The 11,793-nt window shown below is 42.2% G+C and overlaps 1 pseudogene; it reads right to left on the reverse strand.

Moving 5' to 3' along the window:
* Positions 1 to 9,071: 9,071 nt before the first annotated feature.
* Positions 9,072 to 11,685, reverse strand: LOC109471080 (annotated as a pseudogene).
* Positions 11,686 to 11,793: the final 108 nt, after the last annotated feature.

Consider the following 11,793-nt stretch of genomic DNA (forward strand, 5'->3'; position numbering starts at 1 on the left):
TTCTAAGGTTCTATATATCAGGGTTAAGAATTAAGTTCAAGTCACTAACATTTTTCATTTACCAGATGGTAACCTTCCAGATGCTTAATAGATTTAAGACTTGTCCCATTTACATTCAACCCCTGGCCACAGCCATCCATCCATCCATAAATATCTACCTTGGCATCTCAGACTGTCTCGGTTACCTTTAAACCAGATGTGGTAAGAGCTATGTTTAACATGGCAAATATATGCTTGTCCCCAATGCTGTCTGATTTCTTGCTTACGTTTGGGTATACAATTACTATTCAAAAGAGCTACTTTCTAGCCTGATGTTCCACGAATAAAATCATTTTTATCCACTGTAAGTCTTAATCAGGTTGAGGTGCACGGTGCCAGAGAATTGGAAATGAGCCAAAAGAAACTATCCCATGATGCTGCAGGACCTAGTCTTCCCATTGGTTGATTGATAGCAAATGCAAATCAGCTGTCATTAGCTTCAACCCTGACAGCCATAATGTGCAAAGTGATGAACTGAACATGACCAGAAAGCATATACAGGCAATAGATACCCTGTCTGCACATTTCGCATAGGGGATGTCAAGTTAAACAATTGATATGTTGACTAGCTACACAGGTTTAGTGACTGGCCACCTGGCCTGGATATACCTCTGATCTAATTTGCATGATAATGACTAAAAGTGACAAAGGGGGGACTTTTTGTTCTGCCATGTCCACGAAACAGAAGGGTGGAAGGATACAGGAGAGTAGGTGGTTGTTAGGGGAGGGGGCCCACAGGGGGCTGGACTGCCCTGCAATCAATACACATTCAAACTAACCAATCACAGGTTTACATGTCACATGAGACCTCAAACAACAAGAAAGATCAAATTATCCTTGGCCGTTAAGCTGGGCACATGGTTGGCTAGACTATTATCTATAATCAAACACACCTCGCACAATGTGCAACAGACTGGAAACCCTGCGCTGGAAATTTAATAACCAAGCCAGACTGTTATGCAAATAAGGTATCCAGCAGCCATAAATCAACAATGCATGACAAATATGCAAATCAGTCAAGCTTGGTGTGTTAGTAACAATGAACATTTCAAAAAGGCTTTGTTGACTTTTTATCCTGTTGCAGCACATATCTCTTTTGTATTTACATACCCTAACAGTATATGCAAACTACTTCATCATTATAGTCTAAAAGTATACATGAAATCACTATTGTTTCCAAGAACAACTGACCTTGGTTTATCTTCAGCAAACATAGCAGCTCCCAGGATAACCTGTTCTAACAATTAGATTATTTAAAATTCTACTAATTACATAATTTGAAATCAGAAAATAAGCCGGTGCATATCTGGGAATTTTTATCCAGTATGACATAATTACTGACCGAGGTAAACAAAAATTTACAAGAACTTTCTCAGGCATTAATTACAGTAACGTTATTGTGATTAAGTGTTGAATGTATCGTTTAGGATCTGTGCTATCAAGGTAACAAGTTGTGGTTTACAATACTGTTTCATTTTAGCAACGTTAACCTTCTTGATTTCAGAAATGAATCCCTTGTCATTAACAGTAGCTTCACCCAGCTGAAATAGCCGTTTGTCACCAAATTTGTACTGGTTACATGGCCAGACAGTGGGGAGATGGTTAACACTATCCCTGTCAACATACCAGGTAACCAGGTCTAATGTTGGATAAACCATGATAAGGTCAAGAAGATTACGTATTCTCCTCCTACAATATAACCCATGGTCAGCTATGTCTACACATTAACATGAATGATGGCTGACCAATATGGTAGCCCATAATGCAATGTTCTCCAAGGTCACCTTCATGCAGAACAACATATTGGCCTGTCTGGACACATGGCATAGAGGCTCGAGATCCATTCTATCATATTATTACCTGTCAAAGCCATAGGTACGCAATCAGGACATGAAACATGGCAGACTATTAGCTGGAAACCTGATAAATATCAACATATTCAATATTTTTATGTACAAGGCAATCACAATATATGCTGCTGGACACCTTTTTATGTAAGGCTGTTGCTATATTCATTGTTTCTAGATTCATCAGGTATATCCTATAAAAGAGCACACATTTTATCTTGCAACAATGCTCTATCTTTAAAAAATATATTGATATTCAACATGTAAGGAAACAGGAAGGAAGTTATAAATTTAAACCTGTTCTGCTTTTAAAAAGTTATGGAATCTCACCAGGGAAGAAGAAGATTTAAATCATTACATGCCTTTATATAATTAACCTTATACTCAGCTTTGCACAGCAGTACAGGATGCCACTGTTGAGCATACTGGCAATTCAACGTACAACAGGTAGTAACTTGTAATTTTTATAAGAACTCAACCAATAAGAATGCTACACCAGGACAATTGCCATCAAAGAAGTGATGATAAATTGGTAACAGCACATCGATAATCTGACACATGAATATCTTTGGAGATTACACGACACTGTGTATTTCTTCACAGAAAGAGATTCCTCACCTCATTAAATTCAATAAATTTCAATAATTCTACCACCATAACAGAAAAATAGCTTAACTTGGTTAACTGAAGATATAAGCCAGTTTTGTATTAAAATGCTTTCATATTTCAACACCGGAAAAATTTCCTGTTTCAGTTTCATGTCGTATAATTGTGTCCTATAATTTACAGTAATTTCATTCCAAATTAACCTTGCTATGTGTTAGTTTCAGGGTAATAAATCAAGGAAGAAAAATAATTGTCCTCTCAGATATGTTTAAAAAGGAAGTGTAAAGCTCCACAAAGAGCTGCAGTTTCCTCTAGATGATTTACCTGCAGATGCAGTTGATGCCGGGAGAGACGGAGTACACCATCAGTGACTCCTAGCTCTTGGAATACACCATCTCATTTTATTCGTGAAACAAATGATTTTGTTGGAATGGCCCTAGGTCAGGGTTTCTATGCTTGCTTGCATGTACCAAATATCAGATCTCTGTCATGATGGTGAGTGTCATCTCACAATGTCTTAGGATATTTTGAAAATTCCCTGATTCTAAACCTAAGGCCAAGTTGATTTGATTATATGGATGACTTTAACCGCAAGTTAAAACAAAAAAAATACTTGAAAATGATACCAATGTCGTAGAATGCCAAAATCAAACGAAAAAGACGAAAACGTAAAGAAATGAATTTGAAGAGTAAATAATTCACCATACCATACTCTGCATCATTTGTTTAACCTTCATGACCACGTAGATTTCATAATAAAAGTAACTTTTTTTTTTGCAAAACATTTTTTTTTATTCGCACGCTTGGATCAGTTTTTGGGGTTATATAGTCAAATCAACATGGCCTAATCTATCTTAAAAAGTAAGGACTTTTTTCTTGGGCCAAGAGCTACCAACCCACTCTGTGACCTTTTGATGGCCATCCAGCTATAGTACAGTCTCAGCAACCACTCAGGGGACTGAGGAAAAGTGGTTGGTTTGACTGAATCTATTTTTCATGTTTGCACTAAAAAAACATTACGATTTTTCACTTCATGAAACCCTGTGGAAAAGCCAGACTTCCACAGAAACTGATGAATAACTTTGAAGTAAAATCTTAAGACACATGTAACATCTTGGGAATGATACTTTTCCAGCTAAAATACTATAGGCAAACACATCTCAGGTAGAAACATGCTTTCACACACATTTCAAAACTCAATACATGCTAATAATTGCACACCACCTGCCTTCCTGAAACATTTTAGTGAAAACCAACAGAAATTCCAGGGTCCTAAATAAACATCACTTGAGAATGCATTACTTGTCTCTAAGTTGACATTCACTGACATTTCAAGCTGTATCTTTTATAATCCCAATAGACTTACCTTTCTAATGAAACACCTAAAGGTAACCCCACTGCTAAGGATATATATTTATATTACACCTTATCATAATATATTACATGTTCTACTGAGGATGAAGGGCTTTTTTGGTTTGAAAGACGTCAGTTGAACTTATAGCATCTGAATTTGAAACCAAGATACAATATATGCTGGCTGACACAAGAACATTAAAAAAACACTACAAATAAGACTATCAGGCATAACAAGCCTTGATTCAACCCAACGCAACATAATGTAAAGTAAGACATTGATATTTTTTTAAAAAGTCACCATTAACGGATACGATGCAAAAAAAAAACAGCAACGGAAACTGTAATTTCACGTTAATTTTCACCAAAAATTCTCGAAATAGTACCTATCCTAAGCAAATGTTTTTATTTCATCAAAAACTTCGGCAGATTTTGTCTTTACAGCCCTTCTACAAGCCTTTTCTATGCATCTGGCTACTTTTTTCAAATCGAGCGACGCCATTGGCTGCCGCAGATCGAACTTTCGGCCAATAGGGTAGAGGCAGCAAACTTGTGCTAGGGCATTGCAAGTTAAAGAAGCCAAAAAAAACTGCACCAAGGAAGAAAAGGTGATGGAAAGATGGCTACCCATGTAAATTACATGAAAAGGTTCAAGGGCCTTCCTGTGCCACCTATGGCAATTAAATATTCATGATTACGAGATTCCGAACACGACCCACGTTTCTGACTTCCAACACAACTTTTGGGCAACTGTAACGATGGTCACTGTTGATACAAAAGTGAGCCAGCGAGCTGTTTACATCCCCAAATGACACTGTGTATGCATGCTAATATCAAATTACACATGCAAGAGAGTGAATATGGCGTCTGAGGAATGTTCACATACTGGCATGCTTGTCTGCTAGGGAAATCAGGCTGCTGGAGATGTCCCGTCTTCGATAGAAACATACACACTTTGCCTCCACATTCCCATTTGGAGTCTGCAGGAAAAGGGAGAGGAAAATAAGCACATTTACCCACAAAAAATCCCTTTAGGAATAAGCATTCCCAATGTGCATGACATTTGTACTCACTGTGATAGACACTGATATCACTTCCCCATATTGCCACAAAATCCAGGAAATAAACTTCAAAAATCAATGTTCCTACCTTGGTGAGTTCTTCTATTCGACGTATCTGGTATGGATTGCTTGATGAGTTCTCGAAGTAGACATAGTCTGGTGAAAGAAAATGTCACACTATTTAGTGTAAATCATTATAGGGAAGCCATTGTGTACATATCCATGCTCGTGCTGTAATGGCCATCATGTGAGAGAAAGTAGTTCCCCAATCACATGGCTCTAAAACCATAGAAACGTGAAAACAACCACAACTCTCTGACTCAAAAACTTCCTGGAGACTACCTTTACTGTATTTTAGATACCGTTTGTGTGTGGCGGCCGAACTTGGCCAGAAAAGCCGGCGATTTGTGATGGGCCGCTTCACAGCCATTGTAGTGTGTCAATGGAAGGTCCACTGTCTATTTTTACACTCCCTCAATCCTCCATTCAAAAAGCCGGCAAAATATCACTTCCTGGCATGAAAAAGCGCCAAATTTGCCAAATCTCTGAGTAGTGTACCACCAGAAATCCTGCGATCGACAAAATTTTGACATAGGACCTGGCAGAGGTCGACCCTGAATTTTGCCGCGCCGAGGGCCACATTCGCCCCAGAGCCGGACAACAATACCGTGATCCCCATGCCTCTGTACACACAATACACACCTCCAACTCGGTACATGTTCGCCGCCATGTCGGTCAGCAATCCCGCGAGGACACTCCACACGCTCTGGGAAAGCTGGGGGACCGGGTCCGGTTAGCCCTAGGTGCGCTGTCGTTCAACGTGGTCAGTCGCTGTCGCGCCCCGCTTCACACACACATCGCCATTACGACCGCCAGGATTCTTCCTTTTCAGCACGTGACGTCACACATCCTTCGGAAATCTTCGGCGGCGGGGGTATGGGGGTGTGCAGGTGATGGAGGGGGTACTGCCGGGTCGTGTGTGGTGTCAAACTTCTCGCTGTCATCCACTGATGCGTCCTGTATGCATACTACATGATTTCATCCCTAATGGTGCGCCCACTTCCTAAATCAAATATCTAATCTTCATCTTCGGCACTGTTCGGCAATTTTCGGTAATTTCCGTACGTCCACATGGAGGGATCCAGTTGCTATGGTAACTAGACTTGAACCTGTCAATCAATCATGGCGATAAATGTGCACAGACTTCCACAGCTCCTGAGGGCACGCTAATGAACAGTGTATGTATGGGCACTCCACGTGGGGAAGGTGTGTGTCCGGTAGAAGTACCTGCGGGTCAGCGAGTCAATGTCAAAGAACTGTTTGTCCCATTTCATTAGCAGGCGGATGGCACAACAAAGGGAGTAGGTCCACCTTGGCAACGCGATGACGTCATTTGATAGCGATGTCAGATCTGGGCATTAATCCATGCGCGCAACCAGCAAGGGTAAAACGCACCAACATCTGTCACACCATGACACCGTGCGCTCGCACACTGAAACGTGTCATATTTTGTTTCCAAATTTGGTCAGGACATAATGCAACAAAACATGTGCATTGGGCGGGGTACCGTCACCTTTCAACCTCGCGCAATGACTCTTTCCCTTTCGGTTACCATTCCAGAAAAAGACCCATAAGACAGACGGGAGCATGTTATAGGCCCTACAAACGCCCGTACAGCCACAACTTCGTAGAAAATCTGTACCCTTCCCCGTCGACGCGTCGTAATCTTTGTTTATGTTGTGCCCATTGCGCGGCATGGCCCCAATGGCGACCGACCAATAATGCAAATAATGACTGCTCTAGTTACACAATTAAGGTTGCCGGATAAGGTGTGTCATACATAGTGTGTGGCGCTCAGGCGCACGTATAACATTCTGTGGCAGAGCAATGTTCTGGTGGTAAAATTATAAATCTGAGACCCATGGCATGAAAAAGCATTGGCAACAACACTAAAATGGAGAGACCTGTTGCGATTGAGCGTTAAGTCTCAATAAGCTACCAAACAGGTTTTGCAAGTTTGACTTGCTCGTACGGTGGAAAACTAATCGCAACGTTAGCTCATATACGATTACAATGCTTCGATGTGGTTGTACATTTAGCCATCATTGTCGGACTATATGCTATATATACACTTTTCCATCTTAAATGTGTTAGAACAAGGAGGTCAAGCTCTTGGTGATAAAGACTCTTGCATTGTGCTTACCACCAGCATTGTGTATACCAGAATTACCCAGCGTAGCCAAGTGTCTTATATCATATCCGGTTTTGTTGGCTAATGTAAGATGAGACTGCCGGCAAAGTTATGGGCAACAACTAAAACATTCCCGCCAAAATTCACCAGCCCGTGTCCGTCTGTCGTGGACAGTGTTCTCGTCTGGTCTCGTCGAAACTTGGCCCAAAAAAAGACAATCAATAGCACGTGACATCAAGGGTGTTAAAATAAGACTGTTTTTCAGATTACATACTGCAATGACTTGACAGAAGGGCACACTGGCACTGATTACTCTGCCTCGCAATAATGCCATTCCGTTAGTCAATAGCTGACATAAAATGGTACAAAACTGAGGCAAACTGGACGTAGCAAAATCGAGTCGTTTTCGATAGTTATCACACAGTAGCTACTAGCTAGCAGATCTGTGGCACGTTATTCTAATGGCGGTTCGCATCGGAGTCCCTGAATTTTCCCAGGGACATGTTTTACGTAGTGTGGGTGTAGAAATTTGTACATTTGTATATAGATAAACATGTTTACGGAGTTGACTTTCTCTCTATCGGGTGATTTCATATGCAAGGGAATGGGTCCCGATAAAACGCTGGCTTATTTCTTCGTATCATTTGACTCATTCCCGAAGAGTTACGTGAGCAAGATGGTTAACAGCACGAGCACTGTGCTACATACGCCTGCATGGGAACGGTATAGTATAGCCCCGCCCCCTCGAAAAAAAGCTCACACGTAGAAGTGTACAAAATCAATCATATACGAAATCAAAATCATGCATAGCAGAAGAATTACGAACTCTCATCCATTCATAGGAATGAAAAAAAAAATGTAGATATGAAAAAAAAAATCTAGATACAACTGTACATGTACCTTCGGTTTTATAGTCAAGGATGATGGCCGATCTAAATCTGTTTGATTGGAAAATATTTTGCCGTTACGGATAGATCTAAATTGACTTTGTTATGTTACCGTTTGATCTGCTTTGTTGTCAATGTTCTTTTCATATAAGAGAGACCAAGACTTTGCCTGGGTACCATCCTGGTTACTTAGTTTACGTCCGCCCCAACAGTCACTAGCGTGCGTAGTCCAGTGGTTAGCGATCCTGCCTCTGGACTAAGAGGTTGGGAGTTCGAATCCCGGCTGATGTCGCTCACCCGACATGCACGCTACTGTTTAGGGTCGCAGTCCTTAGGACGGGACGTTAAACCGTGGTCCACTGTTCATTGTGCTTGTCGAAAAGAGCTAGGGGAATTTCCCCGGTACAATGAACCTGTAAAAACTGTACATAGCGTCTGTCTTCTCTGTCACGACCAGTGGAAGATTAGCTCTTCAATGAGCTAAACTGGTTCGAGATCACTATCACTTTCACTACCGACCAACGACTATCAGCGGGCGTAAACTGACCACTGTACACTGACCAGGATGGTACCCAGGCTAACCAATACTTTCACGCAGGGACAATAGAGCCTAACATCGCAACATGCTAGCCTCCTTCGCAGTCTTGTTGGGCGTCGGCGTTATTTTTTCTCTGAGCGATGAAGTATGTAGGTAATATGCGGCCGAGAGGGACGATTTGCTGCCGAGGGAGTTTTTGCCACGGAGAGAAGGTAGGAGCGCGAAACCTTCTCTCCGTGGCAAAAACTCCGCGATCACAGACTTCAGAGCTGGGGCCAGACTAATCATTAGGAGAAGGCAGTGCTGCAAGTTCTACGCATACAAACGCACGTACTTCTAGACAGTCACACATCTTACATACAATTTCACTGATTGCTTACGTATTGACTGCTTTGACGTCACAATACCCTCCAGGATATCGAACTAGTCAAGACTCTAAAAGAGCCTGTCGACATATTTTGAAGCGTATAACATCGGTTATTATTGTGAATTACTATCAGTATGCGCAGGTATTCCTCAAACACACAGAGAAGAAATCATAACTAAGGACTCATTAACAGGATCATTAATAGTTTATTTCCCCATTCAGTTGTTATAAGAGAATAACTAGGATTATTTTACATTTCTCTCACACTTCCTGTTCATGACGAAAATGACGCAAGTAATGACATTGGCCTGTGCGCTCGTTAACACTTGTTGTCCTTCTTCCTGAATATCAGTGCATAGAAATTGAAGATCGAATTCTATTCAATATTAACTACACATAACAGAGTGGTCCCTGATTTTTATTATCACTCAGTCTACTCATCATACTGGCTTGAACAAGGAGTCTCTTCCGGGGAAACACGGGTAGTGGTCTCAAAATCAAACATATGCGCATTGTAACAAAACATTAAAATCAGTTGGGACGAACAAGGAGGAGGATGATAAGGTATAAAAACGGCAACACTGCTTTCGAAAGGAAAAGTATAACTCGATGCGAGTAAATTATACCGGAGTCTTGCCATGCACATCTTCACGATCCTCCCTGGTTCGTCCCGTGACCGATGATGTAAAACTATTGTACCAAATCGACTACCGTGACGATTACATCAGTTGCCACGCCGGTTCACGATGGATAGGTAACTCCTATTATAAATTTGAAGTCAATTATAAAATCAAATTGCATATCATAGCACCATTCACTTTTTTGGCATCACATTGAGTGGCTCTGTGACAGAGACAGCATAAGTTAGTTGATGGGAATTGCTGTCGTTTACCTTGATAGTTCGTACGTTCTAAAAGAAGTCTGCATAAGGCGGGTAAAACTCTCGTTTAAACCACTGCCATGGCGCATGTACTCGCAAATGCCATGCACTTCCGAACTAACACATTGTCACTCTAAGAGAGTCAATCCTGCGATGAGGGCGAACCCAATGACGGCAGACAGCGTATTTAGTAGATCACTTGTCTTCATTTCTTTGGAAAGAACCTCCATGAAGGTGACGTGTAGCAGCGTTCCCGTGGCCACCCCCTGGAGAATGCCGGTGACGAGCCCACCGGCGTCCGCGTCGGTTACCAGGAGACCGATACCCTGTCCTGCAGGACCTGCCACGCTAAAAACTACGCAGGTCACAACTTTACATGATAACGAGAGGTTACCGGTTGCGACGTTCATCCCCAGACTGAGGGCTAAGATGCTCTTGTGGACGACAACTACGAAGAACAGCGACAGAAGAGAGGATTGTGAGGGCTGGACACCAAGTGCTATACCTTCAAACGCTCCGTGAACGCTTAAAGCAATCAGAAGCAAGAATGTATGCACGTTTCTTCCCGAACTGTCATGTGAGATCACTGAAGTGCCTGCCCTTTGATTGGCTGGTGGATTAATTGTCCTGTAGTCCATAACCTTGGTTTCATCTCTTATCAATGGACGAGTTGCGTCATCCTCCTCGCTGACTGTGCTGTATGATCGTCGCTCCTGACGTACGTCTGGGGGCGTACTTTGACCGTGAGGTAAACACCGGTGTGTCAAACCTTCCACCAGGTGCACGATGAAAAACCCGGCGCACGTCACCAGTTCGGCTATGGGGTAAACCGTAACCACCCCGTATCTGCTCAAGCTGGCCCCAAGGTCCTTTCTCACATCTGGGAGCAAGTGAAGAAAACAGGTAGCGAAGAAAACTCCTCCCACGAAGCTGTTCACATTGCTAAGAAAACGGGAGGCCAATCCGTTGCTTATTGATGACAGCCTGGACGTCCTCCATGCCACAGCCAGCGGGACCAGGGAGAACGCCAAACATGCGACTAAGAAGCCCGATGAGTGTCAGCAGTTGCACGATAACCAGGTCCATCTTGCTGCAGACTACGTAAATAGCACTATCAGTCTATGAAGCCAACGTATCGAGGATTACGTGAGACGAGACGGGTGATATCACAGTCACGGGGCTCTTTATACGTGTATCCGGCGTCGTTCCTTGCCACTTCTCACCGTCACGTGAGGTCTATTATGAGTGCTTGGGTCGTTTATTTTTAAAGAAAGTAGGGCACCAGTCGCTTACTCACTGACCAACTCTTGTCCTATTTGTGTTCCACAAGGTTTACTCATGGTACCTCTGTTGTTGGCACTTGCGCAATGCTCCAGAGCCGTTTCGCGCCAGTTTGTAAAATCGGAAGAATCATTTTGGGGCCGTGTGGAACGGCGGAACATGCCAAAATAGAGCCGTGTGCAAAGCGGTCGGTAAATGAATATTCAACAGCTACTAATGAATATTCAACAGCTGAAAGAGTACTTCCGGGTCAACGAACGTCATTTGCTTTCCTACGACGTACCTGGGCTGAACTGCAGTGTTGTGGATTGCGAAATGTGCAATAAAGTTGGACATTTTCATACACGACTTTTTTTTACGCCAGAAAAGCAACGTCAATGACAACGGTAACTTGATTGTCATTAGGCGAGTAGTGAATGCGTACCCTGTGTGTAACATGCTGTCACTAAAGAAAGCGTCAGAGAGTGATGACAATTCATGCATTAGCTACGCCTTTTGAAAAAGTCATACAACGCAACAATTTGTTATGGTGGCCCTTTTTTACCTTTCTTATCTCTTTTAGCTGATATGTAACGTTAGTGTTAACGTTACAAACTTTACTAATAAATATGTATTCATTATGCTACTGCTCTAGTACTAGTAGCCACAGGAAACAGCTACTGATCATGTTTTAAAACCTTTCTCTCTCAGTCTCTCTCTTTGGTATCTAGACAATTTCTACATCAAGCATTGATCACATGAAG

This window comes from Branchiostoma belcheri, unplaced genomic scaffold (genome assembly GCF_001625305.1).
Source record: "Branchiostoma belcheri isolate BF01 breed outbred unplaced genomic scaffold, Haploidv18h27 scaffold24, whole genome shotgun sequence".
Classification (NCBI taxonomy): Eukaryota; Metazoa; Chordata; class Leptocardii; order Amphioxiformes; family Branchiostomatidae; genus Branchiostoma; species Branchiostoma belcheri.